The sequence below is a fragment of the Entelurus aequoreus genome, linkage group LG03, assembly GCF_033978785.1.
Source record: "Entelurus aequoreus isolate RoL-2023_Sb linkage group LG03, RoL_Eaeq_v1.1, whole genome shotgun sequence".
Classification (NCBI taxonomy): Eukaryota; Metazoa; Chordata; class Actinopteri; order Syngnathiformes; family Syngnathidae; genus Entelurus; species Entelurus aequoreus.
The window spans coordinates 63,695,540-63,710,168 of NC_084733.1; the positions used below are offsets into that span (position 1 = coordinate 63,695,540).

The window sequence follows — 14,629 nt, forward strand, 5'->3', positions numbered from 1 at the left end:
CAACATCCCAAAGATGCTCAATTGAAGAATTGCAGATTATAAAATGCTTGTTTTCAGAATAAAATAATTGTGTCTATCTGAAGAGTCCTGCTAATGTCTAGATAAACAAATCTTAATTAATAATGGTTCTGGCTGCATGTACAGATCATTTCACTGGTTTATTTTTTCCCCCTTAAGTTCCAGTCTTTTCCAGTCTGGAGCTAAAGTCATAGAGAAGTTTCTTACGCGCAAAAATAATGACTAAAGGGGTGAAGCTGTATTTTCATTGAAACTTTAATTGTATTGACAGTTTAGTTAGGAAACATTTAGTTGATTTATATTCGAACAACATAATAGTGTATACATTTTTTTGTGATAATATTTGAGTGGAAAAGTTTAAGAACCCCTGGTCTATGCTAACCAAGCTAGCATGTCTGATAGAAAGCACTCCACTATTCAAGCTGTCCAATGCTAATTTGCATTGGATATGCCATACCCATTATGGTACTGATTAGCATTGGCAATTTCAACGCCTCCAAATTTTGCAATCAAAAATATAACTAAGATGCATGTTTCTATCAAACAGCTAATGTGTGAAAAGCATAATACTTAGAGTATAAACATTATGTAGGGCCCAACAAAAGACTATATAGACTACATCCTGACTACGACATCAAACTGAAAGGACTGCATACATGTTACCTTTGCCCACCAGTTGAGTTGATATGGAGCTTGCATCACAATTAAATAAATTACATTTCCATTTTTCTGTTTCTCTGCCCCCAAAAAACATCCTAGTAAAAAGAAATGTAATAATAAAGTACATTCGTATCTCCTTCCAGCTGCATTTCTGTCAAACACACCATCAGCAGCTTGGATGTAAGTGTCCTCTGTTTAAAAGTGATTGTAATTGGACTCATTCAGTACGATGTGTATTATTGTACACGTGCTAACCCTGGACCGTTTCGCCAGACCAACACACCTCGTCATGGTTTTCGATGCTTTTGTTGTTGGATTCAACGTCCTTCTGACTGACTTTTTTCGTTCCCGTGGTTGGAAAAACTAAATTCTGTTGTCTAAAGAACTAGCGAGTGGAACACCAGGGGCCTCGTGTAACTAATGTTAGGTGGATTTCCTACTAAAAATGGACATACGTTCAAATCCAAATCCAGTTGCTACAATGATAAGTACAAGTTTAGAAGAGGTGGGTGACTGTTACCCTGATATAATTTGTGTGATTTACAACAAAATGTGTTTATACAATAGCCTGCTTACAGCCAGATTACAGTTTAATGTGAGAGGGATACGTGCGGTAAAAAATGGATGGATGGATTTGTTTGAAATCTTTGACATTTAAAAATGCCAGCATACGTCAAATTATACAAAATATTTGGATTACTCAATTTATTATTAAAACTCAGGAGACATTCTCAGGGTAGCAGCCGTATACGTGACATCCTCCTGGGTCTTCGGTGCCGCGTCCACCCAGACAGACCCTGGTTACACGAGGGCAATGATTTTACGGGGTTCAATGTGAGCGATCCCAGGTACCGGGAGTTGATTCTGTATCGGATCAAATGTGAAAGGTCTCTACTAATTTAGTAGGGCCGGGCCGATAAAACGATATCAATATGTTTTGCCATATACACACAATCTATTAGATAAAAAAATGCCCTGGATTAACCGATTGATGAATCTACCATTTTTTTTGGTCGGAAGAAACCGGAAGTTATGAAGCAAGGTTGGTCGCATGAACAAAGGTACTCAAAACAGGAAGTGATCAGTGAGCAATGGGAGGGACATGCTAAAGAGCCAATCACGTATGGGTGTCAACAATCAAGTTTGGTTGCGCCGTCTTGCTGTTGATTGTCTGCATGGAGTGAGAAGAGAAAGTAAAAATAATTTTTCAATAAAACAGGAAACGTCACCTCGACAGTATGGCAGTTGAACATTTATTTTACTCCTTTTTAGTCCTCGTCCGTTCCCTATTTGGATGTACGGAAACAGGTAGGAACTTAGTCCGTCCTCTGCGCTGGATGGACGCTTTTCTGCTTGCTCTCGCTTGCTCTCGCTTCTGCTTGCATTTTTTGCTACTATCTGCTGCTATTTTCTTACACAAAGAGCAACAGCTCTTGGATACTTACCAAACCAGTGGGACTATATTTTCTTTTAGATAACAGAGGCATTTTTCAATATTTTTACGACGTCCTCAACACTACGCGAGGAGGCCTACCATTCAAGATAAGCCTGAGCCCGAGCCTGTGCTACAGTGCTAAAGGTAATCAGCATAAGATGCCTCCTTTCTCTACGGAAGATTACCACAAACTGCTAAAGAAGATTTTACTGTTGGAAATAAAAATGAATCGGTTGGAAGTGAATTTAGAAGTGAATGGACAATGTGGCTACAACACCACTCTAGCACTCCTGTCGACTGAAAACACTGGACAGCACCATGCTACAACCCAGCTAACTAGCAACAATGAAGCTACGAAGAAACGGGAGGTCCCTGTAGAGGGTAATAAATCTACCAGTGAAAATCCTCCCTGGAACACACTTGGTGCAAAGCCAAAGAGAAGACCACCTCCCTGCGACAAGGGAGAATGGATATCTGGCAGGACCCAGCGCCCCGATATCTCTGATCTGACCGGCTGGCCTGCGCTACCATCTTCAGCCAGGCATACTGCGTCATCAACTCCACTGCCACGTAGGACACAGCAGCGGACAGCTGAGAAGAGGAGAACTACCAATAAACCTCCCCAGCAAGCAAGTGTCCAACTAAAGAACAGGTTTGCCCCACTGTTGATGGACAATGGATCCCCCTCTGATTGCCTGAATAACCCACCATCACCACGCAGAAGGGTAAGACCTGCTAACTTTACACCACAGAGAAAGCTAACGAGAGCTCCTGAAAATCTGATTGTGGGGGACTTTTCTGTAAAAGATATGAAAAGCAATAATAACACCAAAGTACTCTGCTTTCCGAAGGATATGGTATCTGACATGGAAAAAAGAATCCTGGAAATTGTCGCTGCACACCCAAATGTGAAAAATATCATCCTGCACATTGGTTTTAATGACATTGTAAAACAACAATCAAGAGAGCTGAAAGAGCACTTCAATAAACTCTTTGAAACAGTCAGCGCTGTGAATGCTGACGTTTTTATCAGTGGTCCTCTACCCCCAATCAGGAGAGGAGCTGAGAGATTCAGTAGACTTTACTCGCTGAATGAGTGGCTATCAAGTGCACTTCTTGCTCGTTCAATGCATTTTATTGACAATTTTAGCTTTTTCTGGGACCGCAGGCATCTTTTTAAGGCAGACGGACTTTGCCTGAATAAGATGGGAGTAAAGCTATTCATGAACAACATGTTTCACTTCCTGCATCTTGCATCTATCATCACTGCCAAGGACAAGAGACAAGAGGAGCCACCGAGGAAGGAAGACACAACACAGCCTATCAGGAACGTCGAAGGAGGACCGCCACTGCAAAAGGAGAACGTCGACCATGAGATACACCAGAGCAAAGAGGAGAGGTGTCTATCCTCCTCTACCGCCCCTCCCTCCATTCTGAATGCATGTGAAGATGGGGGATGTGGGGGAGGGCCCCACATCCCCCAAGCCATCCACGTCTCCATCTTTCTCCCTCCCTCAAGTAGACCTTTCTCCCCCCTTCTCCCCCTTGGAGTTCCGGGAGCTACCCCCACTCACGCCCCACCCTACTCAGATTTTTACCCCCCTAGATCATCGCTCACCTCCACCACCCCCTCCACGAAGGCGTGCTCCACAACCCCCCAGCCATACTTCACCTTTCTCACGCCAACCCCTTACACGCCCTCAACGTCCACCTTCAGTAGTTCGTCCCAGCTCTGACGCTGCTCACTCCCCCTCCCCCTTACGGCAAACCCCGCCTCGCCCTGACAGCAGTCCTGAATATTTCTGATACAGAAAAGGGTTCAGCAGTAGACCACATTATCAGCTGGGCCCAAGGTTGCCTACATCAAATCATGGCACCTTCTACATCCCTGTTGTGACTACCAAGAGAGTAAACATTGGGAAACTTAGCCACCCTGCTAACCTAAACAATCTCATTCCTATTATCTCCAAATCAAAGCCAACATCGAAGCCTGTCAATAACACCATCAGGATGGGTCTGCTCAATGTCAGGTCTCTGAATAGCAAATCATTTTTAGTCAATGATTTTATTAGCACTTCTAAACTTGACTTTATGTTTTTAACTGAAACATGGCTGGAACAAAATAACAGTGCAAGCATTCTGATCGAGACAGCACCCCCCAACTATAACTTCATTGATATATGTAGATCGGGGAAAAGAGGTGGAGGGGTTGCTGCTATATTTAAAAACATGTTTCAGGGGAAACAGATGTCACTCGGTGAGTTTACATCATTTGAATACCTGTGTGCTGTGTTGAAATGCTCTCCCAAAATTCTCTTGTTAATTATCTACAGGCCACCTAAATATTCTGCAAATTTTTTTGATGATTTTACTGAACTATTGTCTAGCATCTCCACTGACTTTGACTGCCTGGTTATAACTGGTGATTTTAATTTTCATATTGACGATTTAAATGACAAGGGCGCAAAAGAACTTTTTACTATTTTAGACACATTTGAACTGTCTCAACATGTGAAAGAGGCTACACATTATAAGGGACACACCCTGGACCTGATTATCACAAAAGGTCTCAATGTTTCTGATGTTCTTGTGATTGATCCTTCATTGTCTGATCATTTCTGTGTTTTCTTTAATATTTCTGTAATTCCGGACACACAAACAGAATCAAAGAATGTCAAAAAGCGGTACATAAATGAACATGCTAATGTCCTCTTTAAAAACGCCATCTCCTCACTACCACCTCTAAACCCATGTCATGCTGATGATCTTGTAAGCAACTTTAATTCCAAAATTGTGAATATCATAGATATCATTGCACCTGTTACAGTTAAAACGATTTCTGGCAAGCAAAAGGCACCCTGGAGAAAATCTGCTGCTGTAACAGCCCAGAGAAGAGAGTGCAGGAAGGCTGAACGAATCTGGCGGAATACAAAACTTCATATTCACCATGACATCTATAAAGAGAGCCTCCAGGCCTACAATTTAGTCTTAAAAAGTGCTAGAGAAACATTCTTCTCCAATATCATAAACAGCAACACAAATAAGGCCAAAACCCTATTCACAATCGTTGACAGACTGACTAAACCCCCAACACAAATACCAGCCGAACTCCATTCCACGCAGAAATGCAATGACTTTGCATTCTTTTATACTGATAAAATTGAAGGCATCAGACGCACCATCAATATCTCAAGTAAAAAAGTTGGATCACCACCCCATTTAGGCAAAAGTAACACAGCAATGATGGCAAGCTTTAATGCCATAGACTCTAAAACTCTAGTGGAAACGGTGACAGCTCTAAAGTCATCCACCTGCTGCCTTGATGTTTTACCTACCAACTTCTTTAAGAATGTTTTTGACTGCCTATCAACAGACATCTTGCAAATAGTTAATAATTCTATTAAATCGGGCAATTTCCCGAAGGCTTTCAAAACTGCAGTCATTAAACCTCTTCTAAAAAAGCAGAGCCTAGATGCCTCTGTTATCAACAACTACAGACCAATTTCAAATCTACCATTCATAAGTAAAATAATTGAGAAAGTTGTCCTCCAACAACTAAATCACTTCTTGGCTTCTACTGGCTGCCACAACAACTTCCAGTCAGGATTTCGACCTCTTCATAGCACAGAGACGGCCCTTCTTAAAGTTATAAATGACATCCGTCTAAACACAGACTCTGGCAAAACTTCAGTATTAATGCTTTTGGACCTCAGTGCTGCATTTGACACTGTCGACCACTCAATACTTTTGGACAGGTTGGAAAACTGGGTGGGGATCTCAGGCACAGTTTTAAGCTGGTTCAAGTCATATCTACAAGATAGGAACTATTTTGTTTCCATTGGTGACTTTGTATCAGAACCAACCAACGTAACGTGTGGAGTCCCCCAAGGTTCAATCTTGGGGCCGACTTTATTTAACATCTATATGCTCCCACTAGGACAAATCATGCAAAATAATAACATTGACCATCATTGCTATGCCGATGACACCCAAATCTATGTAGCGCTATCACCAAATGACTATCGCCCCATAGATCTTCTGTGCCAGTGCATTGAGCAAGTCAAACACTGGATGTGCCAAAATTTCCTACAACTAAATGAAGATAAAACTGAGATAATTGTTTTTGGTGCTAAAAAAGAAAGGTTTAAAGTCGTCCAACACCTTCAATCACTGTCCCTGAAAACCTCAAATAAAGCCAGAAATCTTGGGGTTATTTTAGATTCTGATTTACATTTCGACAGTCACATCAAATCAGTAACAAAATCGGCCTACTATCACCTCAAAAATGTAAAAAGACTTAGAGGGCTCATGTCAGCTCAAGACTTAGAAAAACTTGTACATGCCTTTATTACCAGTAGGCTAGACTATTGTAATGGTCTCCTTGCAGGTCTTCCCAAAAAAACTGTCAGGCAGCTACAGCTTGTTCAGAACGCTGCTGCTAGAGTTCTAACAAAGACCAAAAAATGTGAGCACATTACACCAATTCTTAAATCCTTACATTGGCTCCCTGTACATCAGAGAATAGATTTCAAAATCCTCCTGCTCACATATAAATCACTACATGGTCTAGGGCCCAAGTATATCACTGATATGCTCCCACTATATACGCCCTCTAGATCACTAAGATCTTCTGAGACCAATCTGTTAGCGGTTCCAAGAGTAAACTCAAATCAAGGGAGATCATCATTCAGTCACTATGCAACACATAGCTGGAATAAACTTCCTGAAGATGTCAGACTCTCCCCAACTCTCACTACTTTTAAAACTAGACTGAAGACTTTTATGTTCACCTTAGCTTTCAGCTAAATCTTTTAATCTTTTAACTTTTAACGTCTGCACTGTTTTTATTTTTATTGTCTGCATTTTAATTTTGCTTTTATTTTCTTTCATTTCACTTTGTTGTCTGTGAAGCACTTTGAGTCTGCCTTGTGTATGAAAAGCGCTATACAAATAAAGTTGCCTTGCCTTGCCTTGCCTTGCCTAAAGTGCATGACTAAAATGAATAACAAACGTGCTATTTTAAAATAATAATTTGGTCCAAGAATATTTTAATAACAATTACTGCTTATCATAAATGTATTCCCATACTTGAATATGAATAAGGGACCAAATTAAATGTTACACAGACCACATGACTTCCTGGCAGTAAACCTGCAAAAAATATATATTTTCAGGTTTCTCTATGTTTTCATTTCCACATTATTTTGTTACACTTTATTAAGCATTTCTTACATATTCTTAATTTTGTACCTTAGAGTTGATCAATATTTTTGAGTTGTATTAACATTGTTTTCCTTTCCTTTCTGCCTTGGTAGCTGAGGCGATTATAATCAGAGTGTATTTTTCACAGGTCATAAAAAATATCCATAATTATGGAAAACACTTATATCGTGATAGGGTTTTCAGCCCTAAGACCTAGCACAGTGGTCGGCAACCCGCGGGTCCGGAGCCGCATGCGGCTCTTTGACCACTCTGATGCGGCTCAACTGCATACTTACCGACCCTCCCGATTTTTCCGGGAGACTTCCGGATTTCAGTAATCTCCCGGGGCAAATATTCTCCGATTTTCACCCGGACAACAATATTGAGGGCGTACCGTGATGGCACTGCCTTTATTAGCGTCCTCTACAACCTGTTGTCGCGTCCGCTTTTTTACCACACTATCTGCGTGCCGGCCCAGTCACATGTTGTATGCGGCCACTGCAAACACACATAGGTGACTGCAAGGCATACTTGGTCAACAGCCATACAGGTCACACTGAGGGTGGCCGTATAAACAACTTTAACACTCTTACTAATATGTGCAACTCTGTGAACCCACACCAAACAAGAATGACAAACACATTTCGGGAGAGCATCCGCACCGTAACACAACATAAACACAACAGAACAAATACCCAGAATCCCATGCATCCCTAACTCTTCCGGGCTACATTATACACCCCCGCTACCACCAAATCCCGCCCCCCCAACCCCGCCCACCTCAACCGACGCACGACAACGTAACTTCTTGTTACGTTGTAGTATGTGGTGACAGTTACAGTATACATGCACAAAGGGGACCAACGTTGGTTGGATAAAAGTGGCGTCTCTGAGCCCATCAGACTGCAGAAGAGCGTGTTGGCATTGGTGCTTAGGAGAGGTTTGTGGACCTTGTTTTGAAAGCAAACATTGAACAAAGTGTACAGCCATGCTGTCAATCATTGACTTCTGTCTCCTGCGTTTGTTTTTATGTTGCTGCCTAGCGGAGGACGATAACCTGACCTTTCATATTTCAAATAGCACTCCCTGAGACCCAGATACACTTTATAGATCAACAAGGGATTTACACCGTTTTGCCTCAAAACACAAAGGTGTATTGTGAAAGTCCAGAGTTCAGTCTAAACACATATTGTCCTTGCAATGTCAGAATTCCCGCTGCAGCGTTTTTTGTTCCAGTGACAACCAGGCCACAAATTCCAAAAGAGCAGAGGTGTACTTCAATTATTAAAGACATGTTTTATTTATGTAGAGTTTGCTTTTCAGGGACTTGTTCTTCTTCCACAGGGTGAACACATGTCCTAACAACTGTTCCGGCAGTGGAGAGTGCCGCCTGTCCAACGACACGGGGAAGCCCTACTGTGACTGTCAGGACAGGTGGAAAGGGGACGCCTGTGACGTTCCTTATTGCCTGGACGACTGCGGGTACCCTGAGAGAGGACGCTGCAGGGATAAGACATGCGTCTGCGGGGTGGGCTGGCAAGGTGGGTCGCATTGGCGTGCTACATTTATAGTACTGGAAGAGTATATTAGCATTAGCATCCTGTTAGCTTCCAAGAAGAGTATGTTGGCATCCTGTTAGCTTCCATGAAGAGAATGTTAGCATCCTGTTAGCTTCCAAGAAGAGAATGTTAGCATCCTGTTAGCTTCCAAGAAGAGAATGTTGGCAACATGTTAGCTTCCAAGAAGAGAATGTTGGCATCATGTTAGCTTCCAAGAAGAGAATGATAGCATCATGTTAGCTTCAAAGAAGAGTATGTTGGCATCATGGAATGGAATGGAACTTTGTCATTGCTCTGCAGACATTCAGTAGACTGGGGGCCGCCTGTGAGGAAAGGCTCACAACAGCACATCAGAGTGACACACGCTTTCGTGTCTCCAAAACATCCCAAACAATCGCTGGATTTGTCGCTAATCACTTTTCTGAACTAATTTGCTAAGAGGAGTCTGAAAGATACTAGATTTAGCGAGAAAGTCGCCCAGGTGGCAAAGATAGCGACGCCAAGACCCGCCTTAGGTTGCTTCTGAATGGCTTACAGTTTGGCTAGATTTAGGCACAATAATTTATGGATTAGTCTGTGATTAGTTATCTCGGTCTATCAATCAGTTACTCCAACTACAACTACAAACAGTGTCGGGACTAACTTACTTTGTAACGCGTTACTGTAACGCCGTTAGTTTCGGCGGTAACTAGTAATCTAACGCGTTATTTTTTATATTCAGTAACTCAGTTACCGTTACTACATGATGCGTTACTGCGTTACTTTACGTTATTTTTTATGTAGTATCGGTTAGAAACAGAAGCGCTGCGGTGTCCATCCATCCATCCATTTTCTACCGCTTATTCCCTTCGGGGTCGCGGGGGGCGCTGGAGCCTATCTCAGCTACAATCGGGCGGAAGGCGGGGTACACCCTGGACAAGTCGCCACCTCATCTCAGGGCCAACACAGATAGACAGACAACATTCACACTCACATTCACACACTAGGGCCAATTTAGTGTTGCCAATCAACCTATCCCCAGGTGCATGTCTTTCTTCTGAATCTTCCTCTGTCACAGGCGCGTTTTGTGTGTGTGTCTGGGTGTGGGGAGGAGGGGAGGGCGTGTCTTTGGTTCGGCGCACACGTGATCCGCGGTTTGATATATGAAACAAAAAAAAAAGGTGTTCGCACGTTCAGTCTACACACAGCGTGGTCATGGCAAGCGGTGTAACGGAGGAGCTTCAACGCACCGCGCCATTTAATTGGTGTGTTTATAGGTGCAGACTCCGTTGTGCAAAACGAGGGTTTTAAACACATGCTGAACGTGCTTGAGCCACGTTACGTCATCCCGTCGCGCACCCACTTCAGCGATAAAATTGTGCCAGATCTTTATGAGCAGGAGAAGAAAAAAGTTGTGGATGAACTATCCCGAGCATCATCTGAACCGCTCATGACAGACTGGTGGACGTCCAGGGGAACTATAAGCGCTCACTTGATCACAGCAGAAGTCTGTGATGAATGAGGTATGTAGAAGACACGCCCCCTTGCGCAGGTACTGACACAAGCAGTGGAGGAATGGAAGATAAAGATATCCCAGCCAAAAATCAAATAAATGCAGTGAATGAGGCAGGACTGGGACCACAGACAGTGCATGTAGTGAATTTGGCATCACATCTCAGTCAATAGGATGGAGCGCCTCCTTGGAAAGATCAGGAAGGAGGTTTCCTACTTCCACCAAAGCACAACAGCTGCTCATGTGCTTAAGACAAAGCAAGAAATGCTAAAGCTGCCTACTCATAAGCTCATACATGATGTCCCAACGAGGTGGAACTCCACTTATGATATGTTGGAGCAGCAGGCAGCTATATACTCTGCATTGACCCACAACACCCTGAAGACAAATGTCAAAGACATCATCAACCTGTCTGATGATGATGTGAAAGTGGCAGAGGAGGTCCTCCAGGTGCTTAAACCCCTCAAAAGTGTTACATCTGAAACTTCACCATCTGTGTCAATGATCCTGCCGCTGAAAACAAGGATTCTACAATCCATGGCTCCACAAGTGTGGAAGACAGCAGCATCACTCCAGATGTCAGGCTTTATTTCACTACCTATGTTTCAAGGAAGATGATGTGCCTTCTTATGTTGCACTTTAACTTGTTTTTTTATTAATGGTCATTGGTCCAAGTTTAAAGAAAGGAGAAATGCCTTTTTATTTTGCACTGTTTTTCATTAATTATGTTAAAAGGAAGATAAAAATGCATGTCAAGTTGATCAACAGATTGTATTATTCTCCAGTGCAATAACAGTACTGAAATGAAGGCTAAAAGGGCATTAATGGGAGCTTTTAAAAAAAAGAAGAAAAAAAGAAGTAACTAAATACCTTAATTTCCGGACTATAAGCCGCTACTTTTTCCCCTCGTTCTGGTCCCTGCGGCTTATACAAGGGTGCAGCTTATTTACGGCCTGTTCTTCTCCGACACCGACGAAGAGGATTTCGGTGGTTTTAGTATGCAGGAGGAAGACGATGACACAATGATTAAAGACTGACTTTTCATATACCGGTAGGCTGGTTATTTTGATAACGTACAGGCGAGCACTTTGTATTACTTTGCACCGTTGTATTATTTGTACTCTGCATGAATGCTGTTCGCCATGTCAAAGATGTGAAAGTTTGATTGAATGATTGAAAGATTTATTGTTAATAAATGGGACGCTTTGCGTTCCCAAACAGTCATCTCTGTCCCGACAATCCCCTCCGTGGTAGCAGGAACCCCTATATACTACGGTAATTACACATCAAAACCCTGCGGCTTATAGTCGGGTGCGGCTTATATATGGAGCAATCTGTATTTTCCCCTAAATTTAGCTGGTGCGGCTTATAGTCAGGTGCGGCTTATAGTCCGGAAATTACGGTAGTTACTTTTCACAGTAACGCATTACTTTTTGGTGTAAGTAACTGAGTTACTTTTGAAATAAAGTAACTAGTAACTGTAACTAGTTACTGGTTTTCAGTAACTAACCCAACACTGACTACAAACATGTAAATATAGAGTAGTGAATGGCATTTACGGTGTGTGCTGCGCATGTCAAAGTCAAGTATTCCGGTTTAAGGTGTGATGCAGGAAAATGCAGGTCATAATCAGATCATTTCTTCCCAGGGTGTAGACAGCAACATTCTAATCCCAGTGGTGATCAGAGGACATAAATGTTGTCCATCTACTAGGGTTGTCCCCATACCAATATTTTGGTACCGGTACCAAAATGTATTTCGATACTTTTCTAAAAAAAGGGAACCACAAAAAATGACATTATTTTAACAAAAACATATAGGGTACATTAAACATATTTTTATTATTGCAACTTTGTCTTCAAATAAAATAGTGAACATACTAGACAACTTGTCTTTTAGTAGTAAGTAAACAAACAAAGACTCCTATAGTCTGCTGACGTATGCAGTAACATATTGTCATTTATCATTCTATTATTTTGTCAACATTATGAGGGACACACTGTAAAAATTGATTATTAATCTACTTGTTTATTTACTGTTAATATCTGGTTATTTTCTGTTTTAACATGTTCTATCTACATTTCTGATAAAATGTAATAATCACTTTTTCTTCTGTTGTTTGATACTTTACATTAGTTTTGGATGATACCACAAATTTATGTATCGATCCGATACTAAGTTGTTACAGAATCATACATTGGTCATATTCAAAGTCCTCATGTGTCCAGGGCCATATTTCCTGACTTTATAAACATAATGTGAATTTTAAAAAAAGGAAAAAGATTGTGTGCCAATAAAACATTTTGATGTTATCATAGTAGTATCAACTAAATACGCTCTTGTACTTGGTATCATTACAGTGGATGTCAGGTGTAGATCCACCCATGGCATTTGTTTACCTTCAGGGGTGCTAGTTTGCTGTTAGCGGTGAGCTATTGTGTCCTCCTAGGGTGTGTAGTGAAGCATGTTTACCTATTCCTCGTCCTCCAGTGATAATGTTACTTGTAAGAAACTTACTATATTCGTCACCAGTGATTTAGAAGTAGCTAAAACCCTGCCGACTGCGGATGGATGATTGCTGCTAGCTAGCTTGCCATGTCTTAAAGCACCTCTTCCTGAGGGCGTTTCAGTGTTATAACTTCACTTTTATCTTTAGTTTTTCTCCCTTTTGTCTACACGCTGTGTCTGCTTGTAAGTACTCTGTGTATGTGCGCTGCCGAACATGCTCCTCTGCTCGTAAAACCAGCAATGTCATGACGTGACGACGCGCCGTCATGCCCGTTAAAAAACACGGGGAACCGGTACATTTCAAACACAGTATAGTACCGTTTTTTATTCGTTAGTGCCGCCATACCATACCAGTACTGTACAACCCTACCATGTACACACGGCTACTGATTTGTTGTGCCTACAGGCTAGGGTCCGCTAGAGATCCCAAAAACTCACTTTAAAACCTGTCTAAAAACATTAGAAGACTTTGCTTTTTAGTACAACTTTTACTTTATGGACTTACATTTAAAAAAAAATCTTTTTTATGTTGTTGCCGCTGTTGTTTTAATGTATTTGTCGTTTTAATTCACCAATGCTTTGTGATTTCTATCTGTGAAAAGCGCTTTATAAACACAATTGACTACTTACAGCTGTTAAGAACAATGATTTTTTTATTTTCAAAAATGGAGAAACCCTTGCAGTTATTTGCTTTTGCAAACCAAGCACCCGGCGACTTTAGGAGACTGTGGTTAGTCAAATAAATGTTTTGTCAATTTAACAGAATAACATTTAAATATAGTAATTGTGCACACAAAGATACATTTGCACGTCTTCACATTGTGGAGTTCTTCATGATCAAAATACTACATAACTAATTATTGCTCACATATTTTCCTGCTTATCATTTTTGACCTTCAGGTCCAGACTGCTCCGTCTCTGTCCCCGCCGACTCGGCCTTCTGGAGCCGCGAGGCGTTCAGCGATCCCGGCCTCGCCAGGGCGTCCCACAAGGCAGTGGTGGAGCAGGATGTCATGTGGGTCATCGGAGGCTACGTCTTCAACGCCTCCGACTACCACATGGTCAAAGCGTGAGTCAACTCCTCAGTCTTACGGAGAGGGCTTTCCTCTCAGGGATGTCTGACTTGTCTTCTCCGCCATGGTTAAGGTACAACCTAAGCAGCAAAACCTGGATGACCCTTGACCCTTGACCCCTCTGTCAACACGGTCACGCCACGATATGGACACTCTTTGGCTCTCCAGGAGGTACGTGGATACTTGTCCAGGGCTGCAGCTATCGATTATTTTAGTCCAAGAGAAATCTATCGATTAATTTGTTGGATTAATCGGTTAAAAAACACACTTTATAGCCTCAATGTGTATTTTACAATTTTTTTTTTTCCAAATTACAGATAGGCAATACGGCCTAAAATCTATATTGCGATGTATATTGCAGCCTTTTGCGTAATATCAGGATATATTATCTGGTATGTAGATGGTAATAGAGTTATGATATTTTACGGTCTATAGAGCGCACCGGCATATAAGCCGCACCCACTAAATTTTAGGGAAAATATATATTTGTCCTTATATTAGCCGCACCAAACTATTAACCGCAGATATATACGTTGTGAAATGAGTTATTTACACAGTAATAGTCTATAGATGTTTATTTACATACCTTAGTTGTTTCCAAATGGGTGTCTGTAACACGGCAGTAAAACGGATGATCAAACAAAACAGAAGTCATCGTCATGGACCCACTAGCTGCGGAAGC

General features: G+C 41.7%; 1 pseudogene; it reads left to right on the plus strand.

Moving 5' to 3' along the window:
• The window catches only part of LOC133645940 (attractin-like), a 62,973-nt pseudogene that overhangs the window by 14,474 nt on the left and 33,870 nt on the right, over positions 1–14,629 (plus strand).